Source organism: Micropterus salmoides, unplaced genomic scaffold (genome assembly GCF_014851395.1).
Source record: "Micropterus salmoides isolate LMB-PRFRI ecotype aquatic unplaced genomic scaffold, ASM1485139v1 Ms_hic_scaffold_19, whole genome shotgun sequence".
Taxonomy (NCBI): domain Eukaryota; kingdom Metazoa; phylum Chordata; class Actinopteri; order Centrarchiformes; family Centrarchidae; genus Micropterus; species Micropterus salmoides.
The window spans coordinates 5,601,271-5,619,271 of NW_024041039.1; the positions used below are offsets into that span (position 1 = coordinate 5,601,271).

General features: G+C 40.0%; 1 pseudogene; it reads right to left on the reverse strand.

Annotated features, from left to right (window-relative positions):
• Positions 1 to 617: 617 nt before the first annotated feature.
• LOC119910792 lies at positions 618 to 17,308 on the reverse strand (annotated as a pseudogene).
• Between the last annotated feature and the right edge of the window lie 693 nt (positions 17,309 to 18,001).

Sequence of the window (18,001 nt, forward strand, 5' to 3'; positions counted from 1 at the left end):
AACCAACGCCCATCGTTCACGGGACTGACACATGAATACTTCAGAGTTAAGACTTGGAAACAGCTCTGAATGATGTAGCATTAATATCCTCAGTGAGACAGTGTTAAGTAGCAGTGTTTCTCTTATTCAGAGATCTTCAGGTAGCATGTTTACCAGAGTCTATGCCTGTTCTTCTGGATAAGGAGAGTAGAAGTGACCCCAAGGCTTTTGGAGCCATAAGCAGGATATGGTCAGCCTTCTTCCCCTCCTCTGTACTTGTGCACTTACAAACGCAAGTGATAGATTCTCCAGTATAGTACATTGAAGAGTAAGACAAGAAACCTGCAAAATATTTAAGGAAACATCTATACTGCTTGTGCCCTGAAAGAACAGCTGGTAAAATCAAGTTTGAAATGAACAATAAAACTTGTATAAAATGTGAATGAAGCCCGGTTGATGTGTCAAGCCACCTGTGACAGCACCCATGTGTCACTCAAAGCGACAATACCCTTAATAATCATTTTAAGCCCTAATATAATTTAAATGGTTGAATCACAAAATGCAGGAGGTTGAGGCTTGTTTCAAAGCTGAGGCTGTAGGACTAGCACAACTCTCAGAAAGTGAAAACACTGTACTTATCATTTTTAATGTGATTTATTTGAAAAATGATTGATTAGTACAGTAACTCTCACTGATGATGCAGGATGACAACTGCCTAACTGTCAACAAGTTATCTGTAAGTCACGTCATGTTTACCCGTCTTGGTTCGTTTATAAAACGTCATGAACAGGTTTAGAACTAAAAAAATGCAGATCCAGGTCTGGACCAGATGAACCGAACTACAGGCGTGAAACAATAATCAAAGTTTTAATAAAGTGGCACACTAGAGGTGTAAGGAAATGTAAACAAAATCGTCGTAATAAAATTTGGCTACCTAAGCCGTAAAGAATGAATCAGTAACCAATGTCCAGGAGAAAACAGCAATCTGCAGGAACAAACGAGTTTTTGAACATGAACACATTGACCATAGAGACAACAAAGATTCTTGTGAAGGGAATAAAAAATTTTCTGGGAAGCAAGTTGTTTATAAGTATACAGAACATGAGACAATTGAACCGTTTCCATGCCTGTCTGAATCACTATGAAACTTCAGTCAGCGAGACTAGGACCATAGAGTCTACTTCAGCTTGTGTCAGGTTAGTTCAGCAATAGTTTGGCATTTTGGAAAAAGTGCTTTTTTTTTTTAAATTTGCTTTCTTGCTGAGAGTTAGATTAGAAGATCTATAACCCTCTCATATCTGTTTATAAGGCTACAGTCATCAATGATTAGCTTAATGCTCAGAAACAGCTGTATTTCTAAAGGAAACTTAAAAAGGAGTTCCGTGCCAAGTTCTAGTTCATTTTTACATATGAGCAATAGAAAGCACCTCACCGGAAATTTCATCAGCTTACATGGGATGTGCACGACCCAGGCTCTGCAGCAGGTGATTAAAACCTGCAGAAGATAAGTAGCACCTGAGCATCAGATATCGGTGAGGTGAGGTGCCTGCACAGAGGCAAAGGATACTAAAAGACAGTACCCACCCAGCGAAAGCCTCTTCACCCTACTGCCATCTGGCAAGAACAGTATTCACTGTCGCACCATAAGACATCGGAACAGTTTCTTCCTTAAGGCTATCAAACTCCTTAAAGCTTAAAATAAAAAAAAAAGTACAGGAATCAACAGACAGCAATCAATAAATCAAATTAGCTCTGACACAAAAATGAAAAAGAATCTGGTTTCTGTGGATGCCGTATGACTGAAATAAGGACCAAATGAAATGATTTGCTGGCCTCATTGCACATGGAAATGTGTTTTGAGGGAGTGGTTTTGGAGGGAGACCTGAAAGAAGGGGTGGGATTTTTTTTCAGTTTGATACTTTCAACTGAAAAAACCCTTGCCCAACACGTTGCCTTCCCCAGCTTTAATTCATCCGCAGCACTCCACCATGTAAAATAGTTTTATTTCCATGACCTATAATGTACCTTGTAGTTCAGCACCAAGACTGGAAACAATTCCACCCACCAGCACCTCTAACACTCACTATTTAACACGTCTTTTTAATTCATACAAAAACTGAAATGTAAAAAAAACAACAACTTGTGGTTTTATGAGGAGCTATGCTAACCGGCTGCAGCCTTCCATTTAAAACGACAGACATGAGAGTGGTATGATGTTGTCATCCAACTCTCTGCAAGAAATTAAAAGAGCAAATATCACAAAATATTGAACTATTGTTTTAAGTCTGGATTAGGTTCACAATACGACTCTTGGTGTTTGTCCCAGCAGGGTCTTCATGTCCAACAGTGCATCCTCCATGGCCCGGATTAGATGGGCTGCATCAGTTTCTTTGCAGGTGTTGGAAGCTTCCAAAGTGGTGACGATGATATAAATGTGATCATCCATAATACTATAGTATATACAGTATGTACCAGGTTGTTCAGGGCCAACACATGTCCAGCCAAACTTGGACGTCACCTTTTGAACAGGGACAGAAGTAAGTATGCAGTGGTTAGTTACTGTTGCAGCACTGGGACCTCTGACATGTCTGTCTGTGAGATTAAGTTAATCTTCTTTTGTGGCTAAGGAAGCATTTTCAACAGTGTATGGCTGTCACCGTGACAAACGCCTTGTTATAACCATAGACTTTTTAAAAGATGTGGGAGTAGCCACTGTGATGTCACCCATTGGTTTGGCATTTCAACGGCTGCCATCTTGTTACCATCTTTGGACAAGTGGGTGGAGCAGGGAAGGGATTATGCAGTGCCACCCCCCAAAGCTTTTCCTGCTTTATCGTCTATTTTACTCTAAATGGGACCATAATTTACAAAGTGAACATCATGCTGTATTGAAGAAGACTTGAAACTAGTGATTGAGAACAAACTCTTCAGGAAAGTGTTTTAGGTAAAAAGTAGGAAATAAGATTTACTTTCTAGGCATATTTATTTATGTCAAAATTAAATGGGATCTATGTCTGCCTTAATAAAATCTTGTCTCCAAGCAGCCCAAAAGATGGAGAGACCATCTGAACTCGGAGAATATATCTGGCATGTAACCAGATATTCTCTGTTCTGTACAGTGTACATAAGGCCCAACCCTATTTTACATGATTCATTAAAAAACAAATTAAAATGATAGAAGACAAATACAGGATTATAGGGCAAGATGGTTTATAGTGAGTACTTCAGGTTCAGTCAAAGGCCAACCCGGCATCACGCAAAGGTGTGTAATACACTTGCTTGTCCACGATGTCAATGTCGACGATGTAGTCATACTGACGTCATAGTGAGAGTACGGCCCTGATATATTTTTCTACATGAAACGTTCCCTGAAACAAATCAATATTTTATTTCTTGTTTGGTTTTCTGACAACAAAAACAGACAAATGTGTAAATGACAACTATATGATGAATATGGCTGCATTGAAACACGGTGATGGTGATTCACAGAGAGCAGGAGGAAAATGAACAGCTTAATTGGCTGCTGCTCATGAAGTAACAGGGTTGTCTCTGTAGCCATCTACAAAATTGACTTTTGGGAGCACATGCTGCCTCCCCATTATTTCTTTGACTTTGGCATCAGACTTCAGGACGCAGAATATAACCTATTTAGAACATTTAAACTAGCCATCTGGATTTTGACTGAGTGGAACTCAGCAGTCAGGAGTGACCCCGAGAAGACACTAAACCAGCTTTACATTGTGCACATAGCCTGGACATTAACAGCGTTTTTTGTTGGGAAACTGGTTATTGTTTCACAGCGACCATCAAACTCTGAGCTAGAAGGGGAGGCACTGGATTTAATTATAGTTAACCAATTAACTTTTCACATAGTATATCCTACTAGTGTTTCTTAAGTTATAAAATTTATATAAATTATTTTCTGTCAGTTTAAACCCTGATCCTTACCTGAGAGGTAGTGATTCTGAAGTCAAAGGCTTTAGCGTAGGAGGTGTCTGTGAAGAGATCAGGCATGGAGATGTTTTCCTCAACAGCCTGCATCTTAAGACCCAAGAGGTGTCTGTATATCATCTGTCCGCTGACTGCCTGTTAGGATCATAGTGAAAGTCGAAATGCTTGTAAACATTTGCTAATATATTAACAATAACAAACACAAAAAATAAAAATTTAACTTTATTTTATGGATCAGATTTTTACAATCATTTATAGTGAGCCTGAACAACAGGTGTTGCTGAAAGGCATTTTCACACTGATAATAAACTGGACCTACACTGAACTAAAGTATTGAGTGGTTCTGTGAATGAGACTCACCATGTTAGTGCTGTTTTTGTGTGCTTTGAGCGCTTTCTCCAATAAATCAACCTTCTCTGAGTTCTGTGCAAAACAGGAAGAATACAGAAACTTTACAACTCGTCACAGGTCATTAAAGATGAGGTGGGCTATGAGGTGGGAGGCAACAACACCTTCTAGTGTTTTTTGAGGGTGGGGGTGACAGCAGCCAGTTTGAGTGTTTGTGGGAGTGAAAATAGAAAAAACTTTGAGTAGCCATTGAGTTACATTAGAGCTGCATTAGAAGTTTCCGGTTCATCAGACCTGTTTTTTGGGATCGTCAAAGGCCTTGACAAGGGCAGCTGATGCACTCGAGGTTGAATTTATAATAGCTAGACGGCCGAGTCTGAAAGTCCGCAGGGAGACAGGTTCCATTATTGGACAGCACCGCTGGTACATCCTGACAAAAGAAAGGGGAGAAATATTTTCAACAAACTCCGTGTCCCAACATAGTTACGTGACTTTCTACATAACAGCAGGATATTTGAGGATTTTCAATCACGATTTTCATAGCACAGAGACAGCACTGGTGAAAATTACAAATAGCCTTAAAATTGCATCAGATAAAGGACTTTGTGGTCTTGGTGAATCTTAGTGCTACATTTAACATTTTGACCATCACATCCTATAACAAATGCATTTAATTGTTAATTAATGAACTGCTCTACGCTGGTTTAAGTCCTATTTATCATATGTTTGTACATTCTAACCATAAATCCTCTATGCATGACAAAGTTGGTCATGTTGGCTGAACTTCTAGCATGCCTTAAAGATGAAAAAACCTGGATGACCTGCAATTTTCTTATAACACTGACAAAACTGAAGTTATTGTACTTGGCCCCAAACACCGAGATGCTTTGACTAAAGAGTTACTCTGGATGGTATCGCTCTGGTATGATAAGATATGTTCTTAAACTCCACAACAAACTTCTAGGACTGCCTTTTTTTTCACCCACGTAACGTTGATCATGAACATCCTGTATCAAAATAATGCGGAGACACTTGTCCACGCATTTGTTACTTCCAGGCTGAATTATTGCAATTCCTTATTATCAGACTGCCCGAATAAGTCCCCGAAGACTCTCCAGCTGATCCAGACTGCTGCAAACTAAACTAGGAAAAGAGGCGACGATTCTTAGCTTCTCTGCACTGGCTCCCTGTAAAATCCAGACTATAATTTAAAATCCTTCTGCTCACCTAAAATGGTTTTAATGGTCAGGCGCCATCTTATCGTAAAGAGCTTATAGTACCTTATTATCCCACTAGAACATAGCACAGAATGCAGTTACTTGTGGTTCCTAGATTCTACAAAAGTAGAATGGGAGCCACAGCATTCAGCTATCAAGCTCCTGTCCTGTGGAATCAGGTCCCAGTTTGGGTTCAGGAGGCAGAAACCGTCTCCACAATTAAGAGTAGGTTTAAGACTTTCTTTGATCAAGCTTATAGTTAGGGCGGGCTCAGTACACACAGTTCAACACATGCATTTAGCTCATCCTAATTAGGAGCAGTGGTGTGCAGCACCAACGCCAGATCTAGGGAGAACATTCAAACTCCACATCCCATGATGCACTGAGCTCCTCTCTTCTTCCTCTCTACCTCTCCTTCTGTATGCATTCTTCTCCCATTAATGCATGTTACTAACTCGACTTCTTCCCTCTCCAGTAGTTTTGTACTTTCTCGTGTCTCTCCATGAGAATTCATATTATATTACATTACGGTCTAGATCTGCTCTTTATGAAAGTAAATGAGAACTTCTGTTATCAATTGGTTCTGTATAGATAAAATTTAAACTGAACTGAACATACAGAGCTCTGAAACTTGTTGACAGGTCAAATAAATTCTTTAGCTCTGCAAACAGAGTATCCCACATGTCCAGTGATTTTGCTGATAGCATTTGTTGATCCATTACTCAAGTTTCTGGCTGATGATAAAATATACTGCCTGGGACTCATTATTCTGTCTCCTAATGCCCTGATTTTAAGTACAGTCTGAATGTTAAAGTCTATATACAAAACAGTCCATCTCCACATGACTTTTCCAGACCTCACCTGTAGTAGGCCAGCTGTAGCGCCATCTGTACGAAAGCATCGGGGCTTATCTTGTCAGCCTTTAGGACACTTTTCCCAAAGTGAGCAAATACTGTATCCCTCACCTCCACGTTTTGGACCAGTCTGTGGGGTCAGGATGGGAGAAATCTGACTGTAAGACCTTTTTTTTTTTTTTAGGTAGTGTGACAGTTGACAGCATATTTGTTTGCCGAACAAATGCAATCTGGGGGGCTAGCAAGCAGGATACAGTTAGCTGAAGGCGTTGAGGTTCGGTGACTAGCTATTCAGCTACACAAAATACAGAGGTTTGTTGACACAAGCCAGACAGAGGGATGGTGACTGAGATTTATCCAAACAAACCTGTGAACACTTACAGGTGAGGAGGATGAGGAATGTCTGAAACATGATAATCCAAAATTCAGACAGGTGAGTTATCCATAAATCCAAAAGACATGAGGCATGATCCAGGAACAATAAACTAGAGTTGATGCAGACGTGAACATGAAAGAAACAATGAACCAGCACTGAGGGAGGGGAGCAAACCACTTAAGACTACTACTTAAGGGGGTGGAGGTAACAAGACCAGGTGAAACACAGTAGACAGTCAATGAGAACAAACACACAGGAGGTAAAACCAAACAAGAACACCAGGGTCAGCACCATATAGCTTAGTGTAGTAGTTGTTGTATTGTGTTGCTTTGACAGAGGGAATATCTCAAATGAATCCTTTGTTGGTATCCCTACGAATTAAATCCATTAAATCAAGTCAAGTGGTTCCACTGACGTAAGGGTCTGTTTTACTTCTATTGCTCATGCGTAGTAGTCGTCACACATGCCTAGTAGAAGTAGAGCCGTTGCCTCTGGGCGTCAGTGACCTCTTGACAGCGTAAGAGCTGTTGACTTGAAATGTTTTAATCTCAGTCAGCTCTTTTATAAAACAGGTAGAACGCAAAGGAACTTTTAATCTTTATTTATCCATAGGGCCCGTTGGACTGGAGGAGCCCCAGACCTGCCAAACTGTTTTTGTTCTTTTCTCTGAGCTGGAGTTGGTTTAAGAACTTGATGGCTTTATCCAATTTGTTGTTAAATGTGTTATAAACTTGAATCGTGGGTCTGTTCATCATACTCACACAAGATTATGTCATGGCAGTTTAGTGCGGCGTCGCTAATCCAACCTGCTGTAGCTGGGTACAGCAGCTAAGCTGGTGCCATCCTGTGGAAAAGCCCCTTTTGGTCACATTTGCAGCAAATTATCTGTAGTCTGTGCATTTTAAGTGAGAAAATGTTGCTGCTGCATGTAGCTGTTGACAGAGCAGGATTTCTTTTATCCTGGTCACCGAGTGTCTATGTAACTATCACAAAAATTAAAAAACAAATGTCTCTCACACGTCCATGCTGTGCTTGGCTTCCTTAATGTCCTTCTTGACCTCAGGCGTGATGTTGAAGTGCAGTTTCTGGGGCACTGGCAAAGGCTCTATTGTAGGCGGCATCGTCTGTGTCTTTTCCTTGTTTCTACACAAGAGAAAATAAATTATACATGATAGTGATAGTTTTTTTTTTATAAATATCATTCTTGGCAATCCTCTTGCTCTGAGTTCACATCCATTTTCTAGTGTCATTTTATTTGTGTGCGTTGTTTTCATGGTGGTTAGTCTCTCATTTGTTAATGCTAAGTAACTTGTCAATAATCATAACCATTCATGCAGAAACAACGCGTTCAACAACTTGAACAAATATGATAATTAAATGTGGACTCACTTAAATCATTATGTCTCTGCAGCATTGAGTTGGTTTGAAAACGCTGATAGTGAATCTCACTACTCACTCTGATGGAGTTTTGAGAGAGTAGGTCAATAAAAGCGGTCAATAATGCCAAGTGACACCCATTTTTTATTTGATCAAAAAACAAGTTCAAAACAGACACTTGAACATACTGTATATCAATGTGATGAGAACTACAAAAAAATACTATTTTGGGGAAAACATATTTGATGTGTAATTTTTAGTTGAACTCATGTCCCAGCAGCCAGCTTGGAGGAGCTACACTGCAACCAGCCACCAGGTGGAGATCTAGATATTCACTTATGGTCTAGGGACCTACTTCTGGGGGTCTATGGTGCATGCAAGGGTGCACATGCATACTCATGTGGGTGACACGATATACATTCCTGCCAGTGGTTGCACAGATCTACAGGTGGTGGCCAAGAAATGCAGCAATGCTGCAACAAAAGCAGTAAACATGAACATAAACCATGCAGGTTTTAAATCTATTAGAAAAAAAAAAAATCAGCTTTGCAAATGTTTTTAAAGAAGGAAACTCAATCAGTGATAACAGAGGAGGATTGCACTCACAAAATCACTACCAAAATGTTTTAGACGCCAAAGTTACATCTTCTTTTCTTCCGTAAATAAAATGAGTTATTGTCATTGAGTCATTATTAGTCAATAATTTAAGCATGACACATCAACTTTTGATTATTACTGAGAGCGGAGGAAACGTGACACGCATTCAGCACGTTTGTTAGACCCCAAGGTAGCACACAATACATTTCGCTGAGTAACAATAAATGTACACAGAAACTTTTTTGATAACAAAACTCAACATGGAACATTTCAGTAGCTCTGCCTTGTAGCCATAAGTGTAAATAAAGACAAGAATTCTTCCACCTGTCCATGCAATCCACATGTCTACTGTCCAAATCAATGTGTTGACTTCATTGCTGAACTTTCAAATATGAGATGACAACAATGCATCAACACACTCACACTTACAGAAGCTCATCTACTTTCGGTCTACTTACATGTTTTCTATGACATATCCTCCCAACACCGAATGGGTTACGCCATCAGCACAGGCATGGGAGAAGTGTAAACCACAAATTCCATCTTCTCCAATAATTACCTGGAAAAAAGGATAAGAAACACAAACCAAATATTAGCATGACATCCAAACTCCTAATGATTCTGTTTATTACTGTATATGTGTGACTGTGTTGCCCAAGTTCTGGTATAAGACAGACCATAATCAAATATACAATAACAGCAGAGGTAACGAACAAAGCAACTGAACATAAGACAAGAAACAGGAACTGAAGTCAAGCAGACAAACTAACTGAATCTCCAACAACCGACAGACTCAGATCGAGAGAAGCACCTTACAGTCTGATCTGACATGGATAGGGAGCCAATAAAGGGAAGTTAAAATTGGTGCCTTGTTGGCAGTATTGTGATTTGTTTTGCCAATAAACAGTTTCATGCTTCTCACTGCACGTCCCTGTGGTCTAGCCATCCATAGGTGGACTGGCCATTGAGAGTACCGGGAGTTTTCCCGATCGGCTGCTGGACAATTATGACAATAACCAAACAGTATTTAAATAGTTAGAAAAAACTGCAGTTAAAAGTTAATTGGTATGTACTTTGATCAACAGGCCCATAGTGTGCGGTTAATGGCTCCGACAGGGGCATTTTAATACGATTGCTATGCGAGTCAATTACACACTCCACATCAGAACATAATGAAACGCAAACAAAACCCTTAAACCGGTCATTTGGGCTTCAGAAATCATGGGAAAAAGACATGCGACAAAATGCCAAAATAAGTAGTCGCTTAGCTGCAGGTGTAGCAAGCAAACTGCTTCAAAACTTGTCTTTTTGTGCTGCTGCTACTTCTACCGTTACATCACTCGCAAATGAGAACGCTAACAGTGCCACAGGTATCAGTGAGACATTAATATGATGGCTTACTTTATTTTTTGTTTAATTTGCATAGAGACTCACCACAAGTCAGATCTGTTTCTGGGTTAGGGTAAAAACTATAAAAATGATAAATGTTGGCCCTGTAATTCTTAACCTGCTGTAACTACTGTCTAGTTATGATTATTGCATAATGGTAAAGTCGTCCTCTGACTAGTACTACTAGGACAAGTATATTAATAAAAGGTATATTATTAGTCTAATGCGGATTTTTTCACAAGGCCAAAAGCAGAGTCCTAAGACCCCTTCTACCATTTAATTTATTTATTAGTACTCATGTCAGGATTTGTCGTGTGTGCAGGCAGGAACAGGTTTTAGGACCCAAACGCAGGACACAGAGGCAGAGCAGGTACAGTTTCTGGGTATTTATTTAAGCCCACTGAACCTATAGCAGAGTTCAGAATTCAACAAGGGGTAATCCAAAAACAAGGCAGAAACAAGCAGGCAGGTGAGACACAAGGCAGTGGACAAACATACAACAAACCAGCAACAGCCGAACAGAAGTCTCACACATTTAAGCGCTGGCTAACGAGGAGGGCGGGAGCATAAACAGGTGATACTAATAAAGACACCAGTCAGGCAGGCAGAGAGACAGCAGGGGAAAACAGACAGATACTAACAAGTTTCAAAACACAAGGCAAGAATATAACTGGAACTCAAAACAAATACTAAATAACAGATACTGAACAGACCAAAAAACAAAACTCAGACCTAAACTAAACCGGGCCGACAGGCAGTGTGACAACTCAAGGGGTTAGCTGAGGTGATTATTTAACTTGGAGAGCTAGATAGGTTTCTAGTTTTGAAAATATATTTTAATCGTTCATTTCGTGATGTACTATACTTGCATTAAATTCTCAAGACTGCAGGAAGAAAGGTCTCTTAAGACCAGAGCCCCCCAAAAAATGCTTTGAAAAGCAAGCTGACTAGGGAAAACTCCTGTGCCATTTTTTTGCCCCAGTCTGCCTCTGCATCCATCCTTCCATCCTCTATAACCGCTAATCACAGGGGGCTGGAGCCAATCCAGCTGTCATTGTGCAAAAGGTAAAGGTCCGTAAATAACCTTAATGATGTATATTCCAAATCCTCTCTGTTTTTTCATCCATTTGATGAAGATTTGGAGATTGTCTTATTTATTGACTGCTGCTTGTGAAGTTTTGGAGATTTTGTCAGTCGGGACAGCTTTAAACACTTTTTCTGCTCGTATGTTGGTACAGTGTTTTTGATGATATATAGGAAGAAGTTTATAATTATTCTCAGCAAGTGGTTTTATAATTCTGATTGTGATCAAGTGTGTTATCAGTTCTCATTACCGGTTACTCAGTCAATATGTACCAGCTTATATGGCAATAAAACCATTTCTTTATTGCACTGAATGCATTTTTAGACTGATGCATTTATCTAGTGAGATTGTGTGTCACTGTGTGCGTATGGGTAAGTGTGTGTCCTGTATGGCAGTGAGAGAGAGGGTTAAAACAACTATGACAATGAGAGAGAGAAATACATTCAGTAATAAAACATCTCTTCTTACTGTTGGTTAGCTTATTCCTTATTTCCACACTAGGTGTGTGTTTTCTGGTTAGTGAAATTGGTCCTTAGTACTTTCGCTCTGGAAAAAATGTGTTATATCACCTGCAGCCCTTGTCAAACCAGCGGTTTCCACTGTTCCACTGGCTGCCTCCTCCAGTCTGCATCCAGTGAGTAATACTGCTGCGAGACATCTCATCAGACACTAGGGGCATCGCTTTGTCCAAACACACTGTGACGATGCTACTTTCGATAGCAGACAGTGATTCTTTGTTTGTTCTTATCTGAAAAAGGACATGCACACAGAGCAAACATGTTATTATGTAGTCAGACGGCAACAGTTTAACAATTCAATTCTAAATATTTTCATATTATCTACTTAGACTTGCTTTATCTTCACGTTTATCACTTGCTGTTTTATTATTTTTAGAACAATTGCAATTGCATACATGTTATTTAGCCTCTTTCCTAAATCATATATGGGCATGGTCCGATGTCCACCTTGTTGTGTAGTTATAGACAGATACATCGAGTTAAACACTATGCAAAATTGGTTTTCTGTTATTCTGTTTTCTTGTTGGTGTTGGTCTGTAGTCAACGTCCGGAGTATGAGAGGACGCTGGCGTGTATGTCGCAGCTTTTTATACCCAAATCTACCAAGTTTACTATTCTTCAAGTTGGATTTTGTGGATTGGATTATCACTGCTATGCTGATGACACCCAGTTTTACATCTGCACCAAACTGTTAACCCACCTCCCAACCATGCCACTTGTGAACTCCCTGTAGGACATTAAGACTTGGACAACTGCTACTCTGCTCAAACTCAACAATACAACTCAAATCATCATGGTGGCTCCGGCATCGCTGCTCAAGAAGGTCAGCAAAATGCTCCTCGACGTAAATAGCTGCTCCACCTCTGAATCCCCACAAGTCCGCAACCTGGACTCAACCCTCTCATTCCAGTCTCATATCAAAAACATCATCAAAATTTCTCTCTTATATCTATCTATTATATACTCTTTCATCACCACCCGTCAGGGAGAGATAAGCAGCTCGGGAAGGGCGACTGTAGAGGCACGATAACCCGACATTTGAGACTAGCCCCTTTTCCACCGCTGGTACCTACTCAACTCGCCTCGACTCTCTTGATAGCTTTAATATTTGTTTGCTCACTCGTTTAAGAAGCTATGGTGCAGAACATTACTGATTTATCTAACACAGGAACCTTGCACTTGTAAATATTTTTACAAAAAGTACGGTAGATCTGCAAACAAAACCCTCAGCACACACCTACTTCCCGTGACCATGCCTATGCACAATGAGTGAAATAAGTAGTTTATTTAGTTAATTAGGTGAATTATTCACTTCTTTAGTTTGACTTGTATGAGAGCAGAGTTGTGCTCACCCTTCATTAGACTGACGTAGGTTTTGCTCCAGATGTCACGATGCTGAGTGGTGAGGATGCCGACAGGCTCCATGTCGGTCTGTAGTGAGGCATTGCAGATCCTCTCCAGCTGAACACAGAGCTGATCAACTGTCAGCGGAGTCCCGTCACTATTGTACACATCCAGTACGAAGAACTGAATCCAAGAAGAGGAGACACATGAAAGCAAGACCGGATTACCAACTGCGCAAAGTCCCCCAAAGGCACCTCCACATTTAATAGTAGGCTTAAGACTTTCCTCTTTGATAAAGCTTATAGTTAGGGCTGGCTCAGGTGAGTCCTGAACCATCCCTTAGTTATGCTGCTATAGGCCTAGACTGCCGGGGAATTTCCCATGATGCACTGAGCTACTCTCTCTTCTATTCTCTCCCTCTGTATGCAACCTCATCCCATTAATGCATTTTACTAACTCAACTTCTCCCCTTTCCCGTAGTCTTGTGCTTTCTCGTCCCTCTCCTCTCTCCTATCACTTCCTGCAGGTGTTTCTGGCTCTGGAGCTGTGGAGTCTGGATCTGTGGTTGCTGTGGTTGTCTGGAGTCAACTGCTGACCCCGTGTTCCTGCTCGACACCCTCTGCTACAATTATTGTTACTAGTCCTATTGTTATTAAAGTATAATCATTAACATTATGTTTATTATCATTAACACTACTATAAATATCTGTACCATTTTTCATTTAGTCTATAGCAACATCACCTTTACTGTCTGTACCTCTGTGTGTATATTGTGTAGGCTGCCTCCCTCCCCTCTCTCTCTCTCACTCTCTCTCTCCCTCTCTCCCCTTCACCCCAACCGGTCGAGGCAGATGGCCGCCCACACTGAGCCATGGTTCTGCTCGAGGTTTCTGCCTCTTAAAAGGAAGTTTTTCCTTGCCTCTGTCGCCTAGTGCTGCTTTGGTGGGAACTGTTGGGTTTCTGTAAATAACACGGTCTAGACCTGCTCTTTTATGAAAAGCGCTCAGAGATAACTGTTGTTGTGATTTGGCGCTATATAAATAAATTGAAAGGCCTCAGGCTGTCTGTGTGTAAATGACTTTGTGGTAATTTAAATTAATAATGAACTCACTGTGACTCTTGTTAGCAAACTGTTCTTCACTTCATTACATTAAGACTCAGTATGAGGTAAAAGCGTGTGTGAGTTTCTCCAGATCTGTGAAATAAATGGCTACATGATAAAACATGACTGAACAACTTTCTTTACATGGGGTTTAAAACAAGTTCTGGTCAAAAGGAAAACTATAATTGTGGTGGAAACACAACAGTCTGAAAGAAACTATGAGGCTTTGTGCTTTTTCATGCAAAATGAGGCCAGTGATTTGGGGTCTTGTTCGTGAGTAATGCCTAGTGCAATAAGGCTTAAAATCGCGGGTTTGAAAAAGACTTAAGGGTAAGAGCGTGAGATCAGCAGGTGATTTGGTGCCTCATCAACCCACCCTAATTCCACTTTTAGCCAAATGTAGTAATTAAGTGTAATTATTAGGAGTTATAAATATGAGCGTTGGTCTCACAAAGCTCAGACACAAATGCTTGACTTGGACCAGTGATGTGGTGCTGCTCACCTGATTGTTGTGTACTACAGTGATGTGTTTGGGGGGGTTGGAGCTCCTGCCATAGAACACCAATGAATCCTCCTTCAGACCAGGGATCCGGCAGGATGATCATCTGCTCATACTGCTTCATACACTGCGGCTTCCCTTTCATGTACTCAACTGGTAGAGCATCACTGCAAAAATACATTAAATACTTACTCAGCCAACCAATATCATATACAAATGTTACTGATGTCACTGAAATTGTCAAATTCACTAAATGTTATAACTACTTTGAGCTCACAGCTTACCTTTATATATGAAAGAAAGTTTGAATGAAAGCAAACGGATACGGGATAATTGGCTTTACATAAGGTGCATACAGTCTATTTAGGTGTAGCTATTTCTTTTTGTTTCATAATGATTTTACATATAGATTTCATGCAAAATACATAGATTAGAACTGATCCACATGAAAATGAAAGTTAAAGCAAATGTCTGAACTTGATTAAACTTCTACAAATACCTTAAGTGGAAATAAACCCTATTCAAATTCTTCAGGGAACTGATTTTATATCCTTGTCAAAATGACTTAAGACGACAACATCAACATGTCATTAATTTCAGGCAGCAGTTTAAACCTCTGACAGTTATAATGTTAATACATTTAATTTATCTGCTTCCTGTGGCATTTAATTTTTGTAGGTGAAAAACAAATACAGTGTTTAGCTTTTGTTGTATTTACAGTATTTCTGTATTTTGTGAAACAATAAATCATGACATTGAAATTAATGAACCTGTTAGAATGATAAAGATCTTATGTGTCTGGGAAAAGGAGAACATTTTAAGCTCAGTACTCACTTGTCAATCATTTTCTTTACTTCCAAAAAACCCACTATGTATTTGGCGGCAAACCTAAACAGAGAAAATGTGGTTATTCATTTAAAGGTTCAGTGTGTAAGATTTAGTGGAATCAAGCTGCGAGGTTCAGAATTGCAACGACGGTGTCTTACACAGAATAAAAGGTGTCTCATCTGAGACAGCAGAGAGTGGCCAGTCAAAAATGAGGTTTCTTTAGGTAGATTTATTAAGAAATTATATTTACTTAATTATTCAATAAAACCATATGTTATTGTGACTTGGCCACTGACAGATAACATGGAAAATGTAAGCCAAGAGTGTGAAACACTGTCACAGTTTCTGCACCACAGTTCATTATAACCACACATTAAATAAAGTTTATACAAACATTGACAAAGGAAACATGTTAGTTCTGTGATTATGGACCATCGCCAAAACTGCCCACCAGCAATAATATCTGGCCAGATATGGCGCTTTGATGGCGGCCAAAAGTAAAAATAAATACTTTTAAATAAAAGCCTTCATGGATTTTAACAAATTGTTGCTAGCAGCTGCACTCAGGCCTGATAAAATACAAGACTAGACACATGAATAGAATGGGCCTTGCAAGTGGACTGCAGACACGTACTGTGTTGATCTCTTTTGTCTTATTTATGTATTTAAATGTGTTTAGGGTTTTATACTACTGTTTGCATATTGAATATGTGTGGATGTGGAGGTGGAAAAGGAGGAGCGAGACAGGACCTATTAACCAATGGAATACGGAGTTTAAGGAGTCCATACATATATGGATTTAATATATTAGTTTATTTGCTGTGTCTTATTAAAAAGATTGCCATTACAACAAAAGGACCACACTTCATGTAGGTGTAAGTTACATACAAGAGCACGAAGTGTGAGAGAGAGGGCCGTTAGGCCTCTGGACCAAGTCTGAGGGCTTTTCCCACAACTGTCTCAACAGTGATAGTGAAAAAGCTTTAGATGTTCCACTCAACACAATTTGTCTTCATTTTGTTTGCACTGTTTTAGGCTACAAGGTGTGGGCACACAAATTAAGGCACAGTGATCAGATTATCTTTGATCTCAAGTACTTCTGTTACAGTGTTTGTATGATCAAGAAGTGAAAGAGAAAGTAACAGAAGGGAACCAGTAACAAAAGGAATGTCACAGTCCATCTGCTAGGGAACACAGAGGAAACTCTCACTGAAGTCTTGTCTTATTCTTACTCAAACCACCTAACCTGATCCTTTGACACCTGGGCCCTCCTTTGCCGCCGGCCTACAGAACGTTTCCACCTTTGCCACTTCTCTATAGTTTTGTTTCCTCCATTCTTGTAATAGCTCAGCTGGCATTGTTCTGCCTGGCATCATTTACTTTTCTTCATAATGTATGGCCTTCTCCTTTCGTTATTTCAGTAGTTTATATGAGTTTAACTCAACAGTGCAGAAGTGTGTGTTTACCTTATCTGTTCCTGTTTATCTCTGATTTCCATCTGGGGGTAGACCATCCCGGCGTGGACTGAACCACCGAAGAGTACGTTTGTCAAGATAGACATACTTCACAAAATACTCTGTTAACTACAGACAGTTACAAACAATGACACACAGACAGATACAGTTCATTAATAGGAATGATGGGATTAAGTAACCTGCGATGGACTGGCGACCTGTCCAGGGTGTACCACTCCTTGCACCTGATGTCAGCTGGGATTGGCTCCAGCCCCCCCGCCTGTACACAGGATAAGCGGTTGACGATGGATGGAGTTGTTGTAGTAAAGAAGCTGTTCTATGGAGCCTTTACCTGCCTTAAAGGCACATTGACATTGGGTAAAGGGCCCATTCATGGATTATGGTTGGGAACAGAGCAGTTTTTGGCAAGCACCGGTTTAGGGAATAATGATTTTTTTGTAGCTTATTAAAGGAACAAGGTCTGACTTGTTAAAATTCAACTAGGCAATAATCGTATTGCAAAATCACTAAATGCTGCAACTGCGCTGCTTTTGATCAGATATTATATGACTCATTTACTGCGTGTCTCAGCATAGTGCAACATCTGTACATTCAGCCGGCAGGAGACAGAGGCTGTGGACCCCAACGCAGACACTTAATCCAAAACACACAGGGCAGAGAAATCCAAAGGTCCAACAAAAGTATAAATCCACAAGAGGCACAAGAAATACTGGTAACACACACAATCCACAACAATCTGGCAACAACTGAACGACAGACAACACTTAAATACACAGGTGAGGAAGAAGCTAATACACACAGGTGACAATCCTACAACAATCAGAGACAGGCACCGCAAGACTAGGGCAGACAACTACAAACTAAAAATAGTTAACTGAAACACACATGGAACAATGTTACAAAATGAAACATAACAAAGAAACATAAGTGACTTGCTAACAAAAACAAAAGCAAAGAACACAGAGACTAAAACAAGACTAGAAACATGCTGAACTCAAAAAAGGAAACTGATGAACAAACAAGTGACAAAGTAACATTTACACAAACTACAGAGAAGAGCAAA